General features: G+C 39.5%; 1 protein-coding gene across 4 annotated transcripts in view; it reads right to left on the bottom strand.

The window, feature by feature from the left end:
- The window catches only part of PLAG1 (PLAG1 zinc finger), a 32,325-nt gene extending 18,638 nt beyond the window's left edge, over positions 1-13,687 (bottom strand). The window contains exons 1-2 of one of the 4 annotated variants that reach the window (XM_085313573.1): positions 13,606-13,687; positions 3,226-3,614 (exon numbers count right to left, since the gene is read on the bottom strand). The gene's annotated coding sequence lies outside the window, so the exon portion shown is untranslated. Of the gene's footprint in view, positions 1-580; positions 1,097-3,225; positions 4,294-13,605 lie in introns of those variants that run through there. The other 3 variants (XR_014896880.1, XM_085313572.1, XM_085313576.1) reach the window with 3 other exon arrangements.
- Between the last annotated feature and the right edge of the window lie 3,828 nt (positions 13,688-17,515).

The raw sequence follows: 17,515 nt of genomic DNA, 5'->3' as shown, positions 1-17,515 counted from the left end.
GCTTAGGACATCATCAACAACAGTCCTTCCTGACACAGTTTATCACAGTAGGCATTCACCAGTACTAATACTGCGTGGTATGTGATCAAAGACCTCTGTTCTGCAAGGTAATTTTTGCTCTCTATAATCCAAGCCATTAGTGCAATGAAGAGTTCTCCCTTCTTAAGCAACTTAGCTTATCCTCTGCTTCCCTCATTTATAAGCCTGCATTAAATGATGGGAAAAAAACATATGCAAGACTGTGCCTTGAACAGCTGCAGACTGCCAGTGTGGCAGGATTCCAGAAAGGTGGAAGGAAGATGGTGACAAAAATGATGGAATAAAAATACAGTCTTATGACTGTATGGTATGCATCAATGTTTCATGCATGTTATGGGAAAAAATCCTGCAGGGCAGATGGAAACATGAAATGGAGATGCTTTTTGGAGTCCTAGAGAATGTATTTCTTTAAAGCGCTTTCCAACAAGATGCATGAGCTCTTTCTACACTAAAGGAAAGTAGCTCTGCAGTAATAAGAAATTTGCAACCAAAACAAAGGTATATTTCAGTTTAATTTTATTTTTTAAACATTGTGAAGAGATGAATATTACAATATTTGTATGCTGAATTCATTTTTCAGACAGGCATTTAGGAAACCAATTTATTTATTTAGTTGATGGTGCTTTTTCAATGAAAAAATAATAGCCACAAAAACAAAGTAGGCAGTACAAGGAGTGCTCCTTTAGATAATGTGCATAAGATTCTGAATACTGTGAGGAAACATTTGTAACTAGCTTGGCTGAAACAGTGGTCTCAATATGAAATGTCTTTTACATTTTGCAAGGTAGGGGTACAGTGCTTGATCAGCGTTTTGTTACAACTGTTTAGCACCTTTGTATTGCCTGCATCTTGTCTCCTTCCAGAATCACATAATCCATTTCAATCTTCCAGGAATCTCCAGGAAACCCTCTTTTCACAGCTTTGCCTTTGCAGGCTCCTTCTGAGCTGAGCTGACAATTTCAAGGTTCAGATCCACCTTTCGTTTATCTTCTGAAATCTGACAGCTATCTTTTAGCTAATAATTCCCCTCTTCATATGGGCTGCATCATTATGTATGCTAAGAAAAATCAGAAAAAAAAATGTTACTAGTCACCTCACTCCTTATAAACTCTATTTTTAAAATGCTACTTAGTTTCTCTCATCACCAAATTCAAATTCTTTCCTCACAAATTTTCTTTTCACCTTGTTCTCTTCAAAAATGCAAGATGCTTTTCAAATTATTTTCACATACTACATATATTGTTATAGGCTTTTCTGGGATGTATGTTGCAAGATAAGCTGGTTGCTTTGTTTTAAAACTTGAAATGGTAAGACAGCTGGATCAACATTTGAAAATAAAGGTTGATTTTTTTCGTAAAGAAAAAAAGTCATAAGACATTACATTTATAACTGCCGTTCCTTATGCTGGAGGGTATTAATCTCTGTCAAACTTCTGGGAGATACAAGGGCCTCGTTTATAAAGACAACAGGCAAATTGGGATAACACACTGCAAGGCTACCTATCAACAAGCTTAGTCTAAGAATGCTAGATGAACATTTCCAAAAGAAAAAAAAAACAAAACAACAAAAAAAAAAACCCTGCTTTACCTTTTAATTTTTGTGTCAAACCTCCCCCACACAAGCCTGCACACACACACACACACACATTCCCTTTTCACCCATTTTCTGGCACCTACTGTAAACCATACTGCAAAATTAAGAAAATTCTATGGTAGTAGTTCTATATACAGAATCCCACTATAAAGTTTTAAAATAGTAGAGCAATCTGAAATTCAATCTCAGAAAAAAATTGAGCATGGTTTTATATCTGAAACTGCATTAAGATTTATAAACACCCCATGCACGACCAAGGTCTGGAGCAGGGGGCAGCACAGCCAAAACTGGGGGTGACTGCAATTGGTGAAAAGGAAACGAGAGGACCCAGCTGAGAAAGGAGGCAGAAAAATGCAACTTATATTTGGAACTGGCATTGCAAAGAAATAAAGCGTTAAAGCTTTAAGATGAGACTGATGAGAAGGACACTATTTCAACTTAGTGGGGAACAAGAGTAGAAGAAACTCAATCTGAAAAAGGCATGAGCATGAAGTGTGGCCAAGAGTTGTGGTATTTGCAGGGTCAGATACTGAAAAGATAAAACTACAGAACCTTATGTCACCAGCACAAATGTCACAGATGACCCTAGGAAGAGGTTAAATTTGTATTTCTTGAACTGAAGGACTGATCACATGGGCAGAGGGCAGGGACAAGAGGTGCAGGAGCAAGAAATGTAAAGAGTCCCATGTAGCTCCATCTGTCCTCTATGTCTGTGCCTCCCTCCGGATACGCACTTCTCCCTACTCTCCAAATTCTCTTCCTCTTGCACCCTGTGAGGGGCGCAGCACTTTCTTTGAGAAAGGCAGAGGCTTAGAGGTAAGCAGTAGCACTGCTGTGGCTTGGTTAGGACACCTGGTTAGGCTAGCTGGCCAGGCAGAGCTGCTTTCTCCTCCCAGCTCTGTACCTTCCCCGCAGTCCTGGGGCTCCCCAGCGAAGATCATGAGAGGGCAAGGTGCTCAGTGGCTGCATCAGCACCACCTGCAGGGTCACTTTGCTCTGTCTAGAGAACTCCAGCCTTACCAAATAGGGCGAGGTAGCCCTGGGATGGAGCTGCAAAGACTTAGGCAGTGAAGACAACCTACTGCCTTTCCCCATGGGATGGATCTCTTACACAGAGGATTGAGTGTTCAGGTAGCGAGGGAAAGGAGGGAAAGAAATGGAGGTACAAACGAGCTGACACAATAAAGATTTCAAGATATCCTTCAGTAAACCAAAGTTCATAATTGGGCAAAGTTAGCTCAGTAAAGACTAAACAGAACGTACTAGATTTGACATCAAGATCGGGGTGAGGTGGGATGGTAGAGTGGGATATCCATAGTAAAAGCTGTTGCGTTCCAGATGACAGGGTAACAGAAATGAAGGCACATCGGGGTAGCAGTTGGAGCACAGAAGTTTGGAGATGGCCAGGAAGTGATTGTGTGTAAGTGTGGACGAAACCAATACTTAAATAAAGAGGTATCTGATCTAAGCTGGAGGACTGCTGAGCTCAATGGCAGGTGGAAGAGCCACTACCTGACCCAGAGAGCCCTACCTCAGAAAAAGTAGCTTAATCCTGCTGTGAAAATATTGTGCAATTGAGCATGCAATACTTACTGGATTGGTTTCTTTCTCCAGCCTCTGCAGGATTCCGTATTTACTTCCTGGGTATTGCTCCCACCTGATGAGTCACAGTGCTTCCTGCAGCCCCAGGCCCCAGCCTGGTCAGACTGCATGGCATTCGTGATGCTACCGAGCTTTAATTGCTGGGCATTCACACGCGTATCTTGGGGTCCTGCTGTTGCACTGTGCACTATCCGAAAAAAATCACATTCCTGGATTTGGTGGCAATGTCATTTGCAAAACAGTCCAGAGAATTTATGATGCTGCTTAAGAATCCCGTTGTGTTTCTTGGTCTTCTATTTCCTTTAGGGTCCTTTGTGTTGGTTCATCCCTGGAGCCAGATTTAGGCGTGCTCTTTCACTTTCTTTTATACAAGCAGTGACCTGCAAAAGTCCGTCCTATAATGATTCTTATCTGGGTAGGGTCAAACATACATGAATCAGAGGTGTGTGGTCTTTACAGACTCTTCATAATTGTAGTAACTCATTATGACCATCATCATAAGGAAGAGTAGTCTTGGCTGCCTGCCAACACTTATATACCATTTACCTCCAATCAACATGATCTTAGAGTAATGAAGGACATGGGTAATGCGCTGGTATAAAAAAAATACAGTATAGAAATTCTATCACATCACATTAACAGGAATTAACTTACAGAAACCTCAGAGTGTAAATTAAATGATGGCAAAATGCATTTATTGCATTTGCTGCACTTACTGTAGTAAGTAGTCTTTCTTAATAAACCCCTGAGAACTAAGTTCAGCATGGACCCAAGACACCGTAAGAGTGTCACCTAGAGACACATGGAGTTTTTCAAAGTAATGTCCTACTGTAGACAAAGCCATAGTAAGTTGCGCTTATTATTTCCCAGTGATCAACAGCCTAGAACTTCTTTTCCGTTACCTCCCTTTTGTTACAATGAAACAAGTCTACCTACTATTTGCTTAAGTGAATACTATGCTTCCATACTCAGAAAAGCAAAAAAGGATGTAAAATAAGAAAATGTAATATTTCTTTCATGCAGTTTCTTTCATTAGTGGAAATCTTTCTTTCAATATACAAGAAGAATATCATGCAGAAGGCTAAAAAAAAAGAAGCAAAACATTACTTGTCAGCTTCTGACTTTAAAAGCCTACTCTAATAGATAACAAATGTTTTTTGGCAACTGTAGTAGTTGTTTTCAAGTATGTCTTCTCAAAGTCACTGAGGTGCCAGAAGAACAGGTCAGGTGAACAGATATTTCAGATCTACTAAATCCTAGTCCCATCTCTCTCATTTTCCTCTGTAATTCTGAGCAAAAGGAGTTAATATTTACTGCACATCAGCTAGAGTGTTTTTATCAACTCCCAAACCTTGCTTAAATAAAGAGGCAAAACCACTCAGCTACATCCGTCTCCCTCCCTGCCAAGCATTCTCTTCTCCTGCAATCTGACACGACAGTCCCTAGTTTCTGACACACAGCTCTACCCACGCTGCTACTGCAGATTCTCCACACTGTCCAACAGCAAGCACAGCATTACAATCCTCCTTCAAAGGTTTTACCTCTCTGATGGCAAGACCTGAGCAATCACTTCAGTTCTTTACTGCAAAAGTCCATAGAGTGTTCTGCACTGTGAATTAAGTGTTCAAGCTTTCTATACAGGCTGTTCTTTATTTACTAAGGATTGGATGTCAAGAAGACACCACTACAAACAAAACCAGTATTTATTCAGAAATATCATTAGCAATTTACAGGAAAATGTAATAAACTGGCCATATACGAATCTTAAGATGTCTATCAGCTGAAGTGCTTAGCGGCTAACTGGGTATTTCAGCTATCTTGATTAAGCTCAGTATTGCATCAAATGCTGTAAGAGAGCGACAGATCACTAATGCCAAGTTAGTCATTTTCAGTAACAGTTCTCATGGAATTTTTTCCCTCTAAATAATCAAAACAATTGGTCATTGGACCTTATAAGGAGAAGTGCCATACTAAACAGAATTTCATAAAATACGGCTGTTTTAACTTCAGGACTCTCTCCAACATATCTATAGCACCTGAATTTTGGAATTGCCTTTTTTTAAAAAGCAACAACAACAACAAAAAACAAGTAGACAAGATAATACTACTAAAATAACCTGCAGAAGGGTAACTTGGGCACATTATTTCTTCTGTTCTAATAAAAGACATTCAATCAAACCACAGTATAGCAAGTCTCAAATTAATAAACACAAACACTTTATTTTTTAACAACAAAGTATAAGCCTGTGAAATTTACTGCCAGAAGACAACATACACAGTTACATAGACAACATATACACATAAATGGATCATCCAGAATTACAATATGATTTTAAGAGGGCTTCAGAAAAATAATACAAATCCTCTTATTCCAGGACAAAATCCAAACCAACAGAGAGTTAAGAGAGATTTTTTCTTCCCTGTATTTTATAATGATATTGACTGCTGAAGCATCTGACAGCAGCTAATATCAAGACAACACACAGGACTAGACAGAACAGTAGTCTGAATTCCTATGTCATATCAGATCTACGGAAGATAACTCTTTTGTGAATTCCAAGTAGCAGTGTCCCATCTCTCCAGAGCATCTTTTGAAACATGTAGTTGAGCTTGCCTTGAATATAGCTGAGTGTGTTTTAAGACCTCGGGCACTGGGATACTTGCCAAGTCACAACAAATATGTATACATAACCTAATTTACTTAAATTTTGAGTGGAAACTCTGTGCCCTTTAGATATAGCCCTCAAGGCTACGAATAGCATTCTTGTTGGACAGGATGAAGTTTCCCTGTAGAAGTAATAACTGAGCTCTTCTGGCAACTAACCACATCTCCCCAGCTTCTCCCAAAATCAAACCAAGATTGCAGAAGAAGGAGGGACAGGGATGAAGACGAGCTGGGACAGGGGCAAAAGAAGAGCAACGAAGAGGAAACATAGACAAATTATAGGTGGATTATGAACAACAAGGCTCTCTTAACTGGACAATTATAAGAAAGAAATCTCTTCCCCCTCCCCACCCCTGGCCCCTGCCATTTTCTTTGGTAGATAAAGTTGGTTAAATCCAGAGAATACTGTGAAGAAGAGGAGAGGGCCTAAAAAGGTAAGTGAAGCAAAGCAGAAGCAAGGCAGCAATGCTAATGATGTGCAAGGTAACATTCACTGTTCAAGGTATTTGAACACAGAGAGGATTATTTACAGTCTTGCTACTGTCACCTTTTCTTAGGAAAAAAGAAAAAAAAAAATCTAGAAATAGAAAGCATCCAGAAAAAAAAAGCAATGAAATCCTCTGAAGGCTGTCCTGGCTTGCATGGATAAAAATAAACAAAACAAAAACTCAAACACTTCAGTATATAGATGAATAAAAACTAATAGGGGCATATCTTGGCAGTAAAGAACAGTAAATAAATAGTTTGTGTTGCCTTCTGAAACGGTAAAAGAAAAGCAGGTAATCACCAAGTCTGAAATTTCATATAGCACTTGTTTCTATGACCTATGAACTTTGTTTAGAAAAGCTGAACAACTGGATAAATTTTAATACAAGATCTTTACATTTGGACTCTTCAAAAAAATTTTCCCTAGCAGCCTTACTTCCTACCATTAACCAGTCTCTTAAAATATAATATCCTCTAATCCTTTAAAACACACTTGGTCTAACTTTTGCACGCAACTATAGACATACCTGAAGTGGATCTGGTGCAACGTACACCACTTGTCTTAGTAGGATTTTTAAGTCATAACAGATAACCACAAATTTCAGACTGCAACTGTCCCACATTTGAATAGCCGAGGGCAGGTGAGGGAGATGTGGAGACTCAGGTCCACACTATCAGTGTTTGTAAGCGCGCGCGCACATACACACACACACACACACAAAAACAAAAACAATCCAAAAAAAAACAAAAAAATCTTGCAAGCCCAGCACCCACCCAAGCCTTCCATCACTAAGACCTCAGGAGAAAGGAACACACAAACTCAGCTGCAGAAACTGCATTTCTTTCCTGCCCCCATCATATCACAGGCGTGTGCAGAAGTAAAGCAAGGTACACATCCCCTTCTCCTGCACAGAGCTGGAAGCTCGTCTTACTAAACCACACTTGTTGCACATTACTGAGCACACACACTCCACTTACTTCTGGTGAATGTCACCTGCCAGCCTCCCCAAACATACTGTTTTCTCCCAGCACAGCCAATTAGCACAAGCTGAAACCATGACTAGTGTTGGGGGAAACATCTGCTAATGGGATGAGTACAAATTGGCCAGAAAGAGTTAAGGTTATGGGACAGAATGGCTAACAAAAAAGGCTCAGTGCTGACAAGAACAGGCACAAAGGCCTGAGGATTTCAACATGTCTCCTTCTAAAATCATTAGCTTACCGAAGCAGGGAGGTGCTTCTGGTCTTTGTCCCAAATAGGAGCTCTGAATAAGTCAGCTATGTGTATTTTGTGTATTTCACTGCCACCACAGTTGGCACAAAAACTTTACTATTTTTCCCCAAAAGCTTGCATTTGCAAAGGAGAGGGCTCATATTTACACTTCACTTTAATTACAGGGCCACAGAAACCAGCACTGTGAGGCCACACTACCTTTTTTTCTTTAAACACTAAAGAATCGCTCAGCAGTTACCTTCTCATCTCTGTATCCAATCCCCAAAGAAAAAGGCAAAAGCCGCTATCTCCACAACTAGCTAACTCCACCTAAAGTGAGCGTCTTATTTACTGCAGGTCAGCTGCTGGGCAGAGGCAGACATGCCGTGCCATCACCCCAAGCAGGCTGGGTGCAAGCCACTGCTGCTCAGTTGAAGGCTGGGCTCTGCAGCGAAAGCTTGGTCACGCTAATACAACCGACTTTGCGGCAGGTTCTGCTACCTCTGGCACAGCACTTTGGCTAACGCTTTGGGGCTGGATATGGACACACTATCAGCCCAGAGCAAGGGCTGACAAGAACATTGTTATTTTGGAGTTGCCTCCACATTCAATCAGTTTAAACTAAGCTCCAGGGCTTCCCCTCTCCTCCCTTTCCTTCTCACACTGGCAGTTGTCTGACCACACACTGTACCAGGTTGGGGAGCTAAAGTAGCCAAGAGTTAACCCTACAAAAAACGTGGTGTGTTTCATACAGCCTAGGCCTTTGAAGTGGCCTGGTGCCAGAAGGAGAGAAGGAACAGAGAAGAGCCATTTCAGGTGAAGGCAAAAGCAGGGCCTACTGCAGCCCTAACTCAAAGCGTAAATCACCAAGAAACTGCATCTATGGATTTCCTATAACCTCTTGTCGCTGACCACATTGCGTGTCAGTCCAGGGTCAGGAACAGCAGAAATGTTAGTACCTGTTAAAGAGAAATAGACTTGACATCACCTCTGGCTCGTGAACACAAGAGCCGAGAGCGGGGCAAGGGTACAGTCCCCATAGAGCAGAGCGAGCACAACGGGTCAGCCCTTGAGGAGCATCATGGCACTGCAAGATGCCCTCACCTAACTAGCGGTGACAAGAGTATTAAATGACTAAACTCGTTATCAGAGGCACGTATATTTAACTGAACAAAATAAGCTTGGTCAGAACGAAGTGTACCAAAATACGTACAATGAATAACTACTAAAAACAAAGAGATGCAGTGGGCAACTGTTTTAATTCACTGCTCCCACAGCAATTAGCATTACCTTTCACATTTAAATAACAGATCTACCTTCTGATTTAACAAGAAGCATGGCTGTCACGTGATGAGACTGAAGAGCCTCAGAACAGCATCAGATCCAAATAAATATTTTGCCTCAATTCAATATTAAAGAAAGGTGGGAAAAGGGATCTGGACATACAATGCATTATGTAGCATGGCATAAGGCTTGGAGTACAAAAGAATGAAAGAATGAAAACAGGAAGGTAAAGAGAAAATAGAACAAAACCTAGCTGATTTTTAAGAGTTGAACTGTGTCAAAGATCTAACTTCTTTCTTTGACATGACAACATATTCTTTAGACAAAAGAAGTGCAACAGTTCTAATCTAACTCAGTAAGAAAGGTGATATACTACCACATGAGAAGCAGTTTGTTGAGCTGAGATGACAGGGGTTAGTTCAAGAACCATAAAGCAGGAAAAGCAGCAGCTCAAGAGGAGATGAGAACAGATTTCTTCCTGAAAGGTGAAAGGATGTTATTTTTGGAATTTTGCCAAGATTGGTCTTCAGCCCTTTTTGATTCAGTATTTTCTCTTAAGGGCATAAAAAAAATCATAAATGAACAATACAAAAATCTGTGGAAAATACAAAACTACAAGGCATCAGCAGCACGGCACAGATTGAAACAGCCTCCAGGAAAAACTGACAAATGCCAAAGATAGCTGACACAGACATGGGACGGAAAGTAACAATAAAGGGCAGGGTAGACCACCTAGAGACAATAATTTCTGCTGAACGGTGAAGAATCATCACTTGGAAGTAATAGAGAAGGAGAAATTCTATGTATAATCATTCTATGAACAGCTAATATAAGTCACTAGTGAAAGCTGGCTGAGAAAAGAAGAAAATATGATGATTCAAAAAAGCAACTGTATTTCCAGTGCAGAAGGGAACACAGAGATGCCATTATGGCAGACTAGCAAGATCTTGCTGAAAAGACCCTGTATAAATCTGGTAATACATAGTCACAAAAGATTTATTTGGTGTATCACAACAAAACAGCGGACAGAAGTCACAAAAGGTCTTAATAAATACACCAGAGAGGAAACTGGTAGGGTCGGCATAAAGAATAAATGTAAGTTTACTATGACTAAGCTTAGGCTGGAAATTAAAAGGGTTCTGAACCAAAAAAAAAAAAAAAAAAAAAAAATCTTTGCTTTTAAGTGCACATGCCAAAAGATAAGGATGTGAAGAGCAGAAAAATGTAATCAGTTTGCAAGTGGATCTATGCAAGTTTACAAACAGACAGACAGATACGGTTGCCTATGACAGCCAGGCATTTGGCTCAGTGGCAGTGATTGAGTCCCTAAATTCTCATCAGACCACAGCAATGGTCCCACTGGGGCAGACCAGGAGTCCATCCACCCGGCATCCTTGCTCCAGCAACAGCCAACAGCAGATCACAAGGAAGAAGTGTGTGACAGGGCAAGCATGTGGTATTTTGGGAAAGTATCATCATTTGTGGTTTAGGCACTTTCTAAGCCAGATGGATTTAATAGCCCATGGCAAGAAGTTCCACAGCTTCCTTACATGTTTTATTAATAACCACTTTCTTTCAGCTTGTTTTGAACCTGTCACCTGCTATTTAAGAGAGACATGGAGCTACTGGAGAGGGTCCAGCGTAGGGCTACATAGATGATCAGAGGACTGGAGCATCTCCCCTGTGAGGAACGGCTGTGAGAGCTGGGCCTGAACAGCACGGAGAAGAGAAGACTGAGAGGGGATCCTATCAATGTATACAAATACCTGATGGGAGGGTGTCAAGGGGATGGGGCCAGACTCCTTTCAGTGGTGCCCAGCCACAGGACAAGAGGCAACAGGCATAAACTGAAGCACAGGAAGTTCTGTCTGAATACGAGGAAGAACTTTTTTTACTGTGAGAGTGACAGAGCAGTGGAACAAGTTGCCCAGAGAGGTTGTGCAGTCTCCTCTGGAGATACTTAAAACACGCGCAGATGCAACCCTGTCTAACATGTTCTAGTTGACCCTGCTTGAGCAGGGGGGTTGGACTAGATAATCTCCAGAGGTCCCTTCCAACCTCAACCATTCTGTGATTCTCTGATTTGTTCTTCCCCTCAGTGAATGATTTTGTTCCTCATTCATCCCATCTATACTGCTTATGATTCCCCGGTGACCTTCTGCCTACAGTATGAAACTTGTATGAATTTTCCCTTTGTAATCTCTTTTCCAGACTGAAAGGTCCAACTCTACTTAGGCCTTCCTTGGATGGAAGCTGTTTCACTACTTTGATAGTATTTATCACCTTGTCATGTATTTTCTCCATTTTAGGTATATCTCCTATGACAAGACAAGGCAACAGCCACTTATAGCATTCAAGACACTGACACACCACGGATCCCTGCCTGTTTTTATTCCTTTCCTAACAACTCCCAACTTTCATTAAGAACTACAGAACAATAAGCTCAACATCTACATCAGTCAAATCATTAAAAACTTTAATAAGAATAGGCGGGGACACATGAATAAGTATGACATATTAGTGAAGAGACAACTCAACTTTTGGAATAGGATCTCAAGCTCCACAAAGCAAGTGGAGTCCCCTGAAGGAATCAATAAACATGTAGATAACGGGTATCAGCTGAAATGCCAGTATATCTGCATTAAAATGGGTAGAGACTGACAGATGAAGGTGAACAGACTGGTAGTAACTGCCTCTTCCAATAAAAGAACTGGAGACATCAAATGAAATTACCAGAATGCAAGTTCAAGAAGAAAAGATGCTGGATCTTCACATCTTTATGCTATGGTTCTTGCAACAAGGTCTTTAGACACTTCGAAGCTTACAAAGGCTCAAGAGGTCACTGGGAGAGTTCATGGAAAAAGTCCACTAAGGATTAGTGAGCACAGAAATACCATGTCTGGTTCAGGAAACTCTTGACCAGCAAATTGCTGGAGACTGAGAGATTACTCTGGGAAAGCTATCACTATATGGTTGCTCCGCTCCTGTGTTCTAAATGGATTATAAAGACAATAGTTTTCAGAAACTAGTCCTGGTAATCTCAGAACAGGTTCTCCTGAAAAATGCCACAGAAACTTAATTCTCAGAAAACCACAAGAGCCATTTATTTTGTTTTCACGCTGCATTTTATCCTGTGCATGCAGAGCAGGCTCTCCTGTTTTGTTATTGAAGTGCCTATGGTACAAATGCCATGATGTATGCTGGACAAGCAGTGCCTCTCCATCACAAGAGTCAGAAACCATGTACAAGCAACTAGGTATTTCACAAGGGTACAGACTGGCTGAAGGGCAGGATTTCTTAAAGTATCCAGAGCCTGAGGCAAAACATCAAACATACTAAAGAGCATACCAGAACTCTGTATAAATATGTTCCATTGTCAAGATCCATGTATAAGTTTCCAGCCAGCAAACTGGCTTATGAACTCCCATCTGCAGGATGCATACAGCTCTGAGAACTAGCATCCCACTCTGTATTTTCCTTCAGTGATCTAGGGCCTGAAAAGCAGGATAGCCCAGGAGTGCACATGGCAATGATTAAGAGTAATATAACTTGGATTTGCCTAAGTGAGGGACAGTTGATTTTACTATTTGATACAACAGCAGTAGTGGCAGCCACTGCTGTTAAATTAACACCCAAAATTAAACAGTATGTGTATATGTAACTGCAAGCATTTTAACTTCATCCCCTTGCCTTCATGCCTCTCATGTTCTTTTTCTCAAAGTAACACTGTAAGCTTGTCAGGGGACAAATGCCTGCTGTGTTTTCTTTTTCAGGCCCTAGTACCCTGAATCCTAAAAATGGACACTAAATACATATTTTTTAAAAAGACAGGAACAAAGCAACACAACTCCCAAGGCCTCCTTTAGTTCTATTTATTCTTACACAGACATCACTGCTTAGAAACAAACATTCTTCCTGTCCACTGCCCTCCTGTGAAAGACTACAGTATCTATAGTTACTGGAGAAGAGTGCTTTAGTTATCTAGGCCTCAATCCTTCCTAGGCTTTATTTTTAAGCTTGCCCCAGAAGGCTTGCTTTCTCAGAGGATACCACAACCAAGATTTCTCTCTTTTCAAAGGCAGCTACTGAAATTCTCTCTCGTCACTGGGAAGCTCATCACTCCTTAAAAGGATCAGATACTGCGATCATAGCAGAAACTAAAGAGCTAAAGAGTCTCTTCAGATCAGCTTATTACTTTCAGCCAATTTGCCAGATCTCCACTGGTGCAAGGAAAGTGGTGAGACTGCAGCTCTAGCCTTTAGAAATGCTGTCACAGAATAGAGGATGAGCTTTTCAAAAACAGCTGGCAACTTCTCCCCAAACCATTTTTTTCCCTTTTCTCAGTTGTGGGTCTTCTGTCAGCAAGCATATTGGGCAGGTGGCACACACCATCACAGAAACACTCACAAAATTTTCTTGAGGACAGAACCAGCTTCAGAATCACCCCTCAGCTTCCTTCAAAATATCCATGGTTTTTAACAGCTCTAAGATAGAAACACAATGATGATCCCCCCCTCAAGAATGGAGTTGCATGAGGAGCGAGGAAGAAAAGGATTGTATTGAGTAAGCTACTGCCCATTCATTTCATACTTTCCAATTCCTATCTTTCTTAAAAGATGCCAGCTTAAAGGAGGCAATCTCACATAAGCATGAGCTGTTCTTATTGGCTGGCTGTTTCCCTCTGGCCATTGGGAAATCAAATTCATTAAAGAAAATACTGTACTTTTGGCTACACGTAGCTTCAGAGCATTCCTCCTTGGGAACCACAAGAAGACACTTCCCCTTTGGTTCAGCAGGGCTCAGCCGAAATTTGTAGCTCAAAAATTTGGTGCATAATTCTGAAATGTACAAACAAGCAAACAAGACAAAGTCCAAGTTCACACAAATATTCTCTCAGGGCAGCAGTTTGTGTATTATATTCCCAGCTGTGCAAAAGGTGTGCTGAACAAACAGAGCGTGCTGAAGAAGCAAGGAAAGCAGCTCAGCACAAGCTGTGGAGGTTCCTCCACTGTGCCAGAGAGGTCAAAGCCCCAGAAACTGCTGTCACATACAACACAGAACACCAAAACCCAAGATCTGAAGCTTTTTTGGGGAGATGGATGTTTTTGTTGTTTAAATTCAAGAGAAGTATTAAGAACAGCACACAAGAATCCACTGAAGCAAACAAGCAGTTACTGTTTTCACAGGATCAATATATTTTGCAGGTATATCTTTGGCCACAATATGCTAGCACTTTATCCATAAGCTACTTATCAATACACAAGTATCTCCTTATTGCCTGGTACTCCTATGTCACACAGCACCATCAGACTAAGCAGTGCAGAAATAACACAAACATTTTTTCTTTTGCAACTGATGAGTAATGTGTGACTGAAAAACGATGAAAGCAGAGTAGGAAAAAAAAGAAAAGCAATTTGGTACAGGAAAATAGTACGTATTAAAAAAGTAGTAAGGAAAGATTCAGAAAATGGTGAATCAAAAGAAATAAGAAATGGAAGAATTCCTATGAATCAAAGATTTCAAAATACTAATGAACAAGAGACTTAATTACAAAGAAACATAAACATATGCAAAAATAAAAGGGACAGATGAACAAGATGTTTTTATAATGTTATTAAAATAATGGCTCACTTTGAGAGGGTAGTTTTCAGATGCACTGACAATTTTAGACAACCCTACTTTATGTTATTCTTTTTATCTCAGAGATACAAATGAAAACTCTTAGTATGGAAAGCTGCACATACTTGGAATAAACATGAAAGAGATTAACAATACAGGAAACAAGTCATTACTAGACAGCAAAAGAGAGAAAGTAGAAATCCAGAGACCCTGAAGCAGACAAAAAGAAAAACAAACTGTTTAATCTTTTGGAGGGCAGTAGGACACAGTGAGTAATGCTAGGAACACACACTCTTCTGGTATTCTTTCACTATAATGAATTTATCAAGGGCTTGACCTCCTGTCTGCCTTGTCTTTTTAAATATAAAAACTCCTCTTTAGTAAATGCATTCTCATCTTTAAAGCATAATTCTGGTCTGAAAGTTGACACTAAAAATAGCACCAAAGAGCTCCATATTCATGTCTTCTTGATTTCTGTATCAATTTACTTGATCGCAACACGCAAGCTTATGTCTTCTGGTCCTCAAGATTGAAAGCTCTTACGAAGTTTACTTCTACAGAGGTATTTGTAGGGTGACAGTTTTGAGTTTACATTCATGACTACTAGTTATAAATCATTCTGTAGCTGTAAATATAAATGACAAAGCATTCATAAATTCTTAGCAACTTTCTTAAGAAAGGTAGATATCTGTGTAAAAAAAATAGATTAGAGAAACTCAAGAAAAAATAAAAAGAGTACTATTCCACTAATCCATACTGGCATGCCAGGAAAACTTAAAGACAATTTGGAACAAACTTCATAAATTCTTACAATTAGGAAATACATGAGGAATAACATCATGAATAAGTCTTCAAATTAGCAAGTGACCAAGAAGTATACGCTTTGCCAATTTCAGTTCAAATCAAAATACTTCATGATACAAACATATTTTTAGTACTTCTACAAATAAATGAATTCTTTGGAATAAAATTCTTCACTCACTAACATTTTCATTTTTTCCTGCAGTGTCAGAAACAGCCATTTCAGGATGATTTTTACAAGTCTGCATATTTAAAGGGACAATTAATATGTAACCACATATGATGTTAGGCTGTTTCAAAAAGGACAAAAATCTGCTAAATACATATCTTGAAAGAGTTTTTTTTTTTTTTTTTTTTACTTTAAAGACCATCTAAACTAAGTGCTGCACTATGGTAAATAAGGTTATTTACTTTATTTTCTTATGCCAGTTATTCCATTGTTGGCTGAAATACAACTTCATTTAGCAATAGCTTGGACCCCTCAGTAAGAGAGTGTGTACGTAGTGGCTCTCTAATCTTGCTGCCCAGCTGCTAAGACAGTCACATGAGTCACTTGCTGCCTTTAGAGCAACACACACCACTTGCTGAATTTAGAGACATTCTTCTTTTCTGTATCGGCCATACATATAAACTGAGTAATATCCTACCCTAATCACACACAAAACAGCCTTTTTTTTTTTTTTTTTTTTTTTTTTTTTTTTAATTAAAACTGGTGAGTTAAAAATCTTTAACTACTAATGTAGTTAATAACCCAGCTGCAAAAAGTGATTTATGTGCTGTTTTTCAGCATTATCATTTTCACTCAAATTAATTTGAATGTAGGTAACTCCAGCTAATTATTCCGTGAAAATACTGCCTTAGAAGAATGAAGTATCCTATCTGCTGGGAAAACTGGATATATAGCTTCAGAAAAAAAAAAAAAAATTTACAGCATTTCCTTCCTTTTCAGGATTTTAAACTGTGACTGTTTGGAACACAATCTTATTCCACAGTCTATTTAAAATCAATCTACATAAAGATTAGCATAGTTACTTCCACACAGTATGTTGTTCTACTGAAACATAACTCCTTGTTGAAAATACTATGATTATTAATATAATCTATATGCACTCTTTAGAAAGTATCTTAACCTACAACTAGTCACAGCCTTATGAGAGAACACAGTTAGGATGATGCTCTTTCAGCTGTTCTTGTATACTCAGTGTGGGCCCTACAATGTTTCATTTTACTTGTTCCCACCTGCTATCTTCTTTCCCACATACTCCCTGTCTCTCACTATTGCACTATTCCTTGCAGATGGCTGTACATGTAAGCGATCAACAACACAAAATGTTGTGCTGTGGTTGTACTTTTCATAGACTACTTGGGTAACAAAAGAACCATACTTCAATTTAGAGAGCTAATACCACCAAAGACGAGAAGTCTTTCAGATTATATGAAACACACTTCTCCAGTTCAAAAATACATTGGCCTAAACTGCAGAAGGTGTTTTAATGTATCACTAAGAAATGTATCAATCCTTACCTAACTATTAGTTTCAAGTAGGGCCAAGTTTGCCTCAAAATGTTCTCAGACTTCTTGCCTATGGCATACCACAGCAGGTGATATCCCAGCTCACCAGTCAGGCAGCAGCAGATTTTCAAGTTAAATAGTCTAACCTGTCAGATAACACTAAGTAGAGCTCTACAACTAGCCAGAATAGAACATCAAGTAGTAATAACTAACTAACTGTTTATCTCGTGTTGTACCATTTTGAATTAGCATATGTAAAAGTAAAGGAAAATGGTTATTGCTAAGCTCTCTCAGCAAGCTTTGCACTGTAATCACACCATAATTCACCTAAATATACGCAAATTATTTGTCTTCATCCGTAATAACTAAAAGATTTTAGTCACAGAGGAACAAAGTGGCAGCCAATCTGTAGTCAAATGTCAGTCTAATACATACCTGTATCCACTATTCTTACAAATAATACCAAGGATTTCTGAAGTCAAAAGATTAGACAGAACTGTATTTTTCAGTTGCTCTTTTGTGCACTTTACAGAATTTTCTGCAAAGTCAGTATTACTGTTTTCCATGTTTGCTTGACTCTTTTACAGAGTCTGGTATATAATTACAAAAACTGAATGAAGAAAATGCAACTGCTAAAAACACAAAGCAGCAGACAAACTTGGGACAAAATTAGCAACTGAACTACTACTTCAGATGAGCTT

Source organism: Rhea americana, unplaced genomic scaffold (genome assembly GCF_003343005.1).
Source record: "Rhea americana isolate MKP2758 unplaced genomic scaffold, rheAme1 scaffold_39, whole genome shotgun sequence".
NCBI classification, from domain to species: domain Eukaryota; kingdom Metazoa; phylum Chordata; class Aves; order Rheiformes; family Rheidae; genus Rhea; species Rhea americana.
This window is presented reverse-complemented; position numbering and strand designations above follow the sequence as displayed.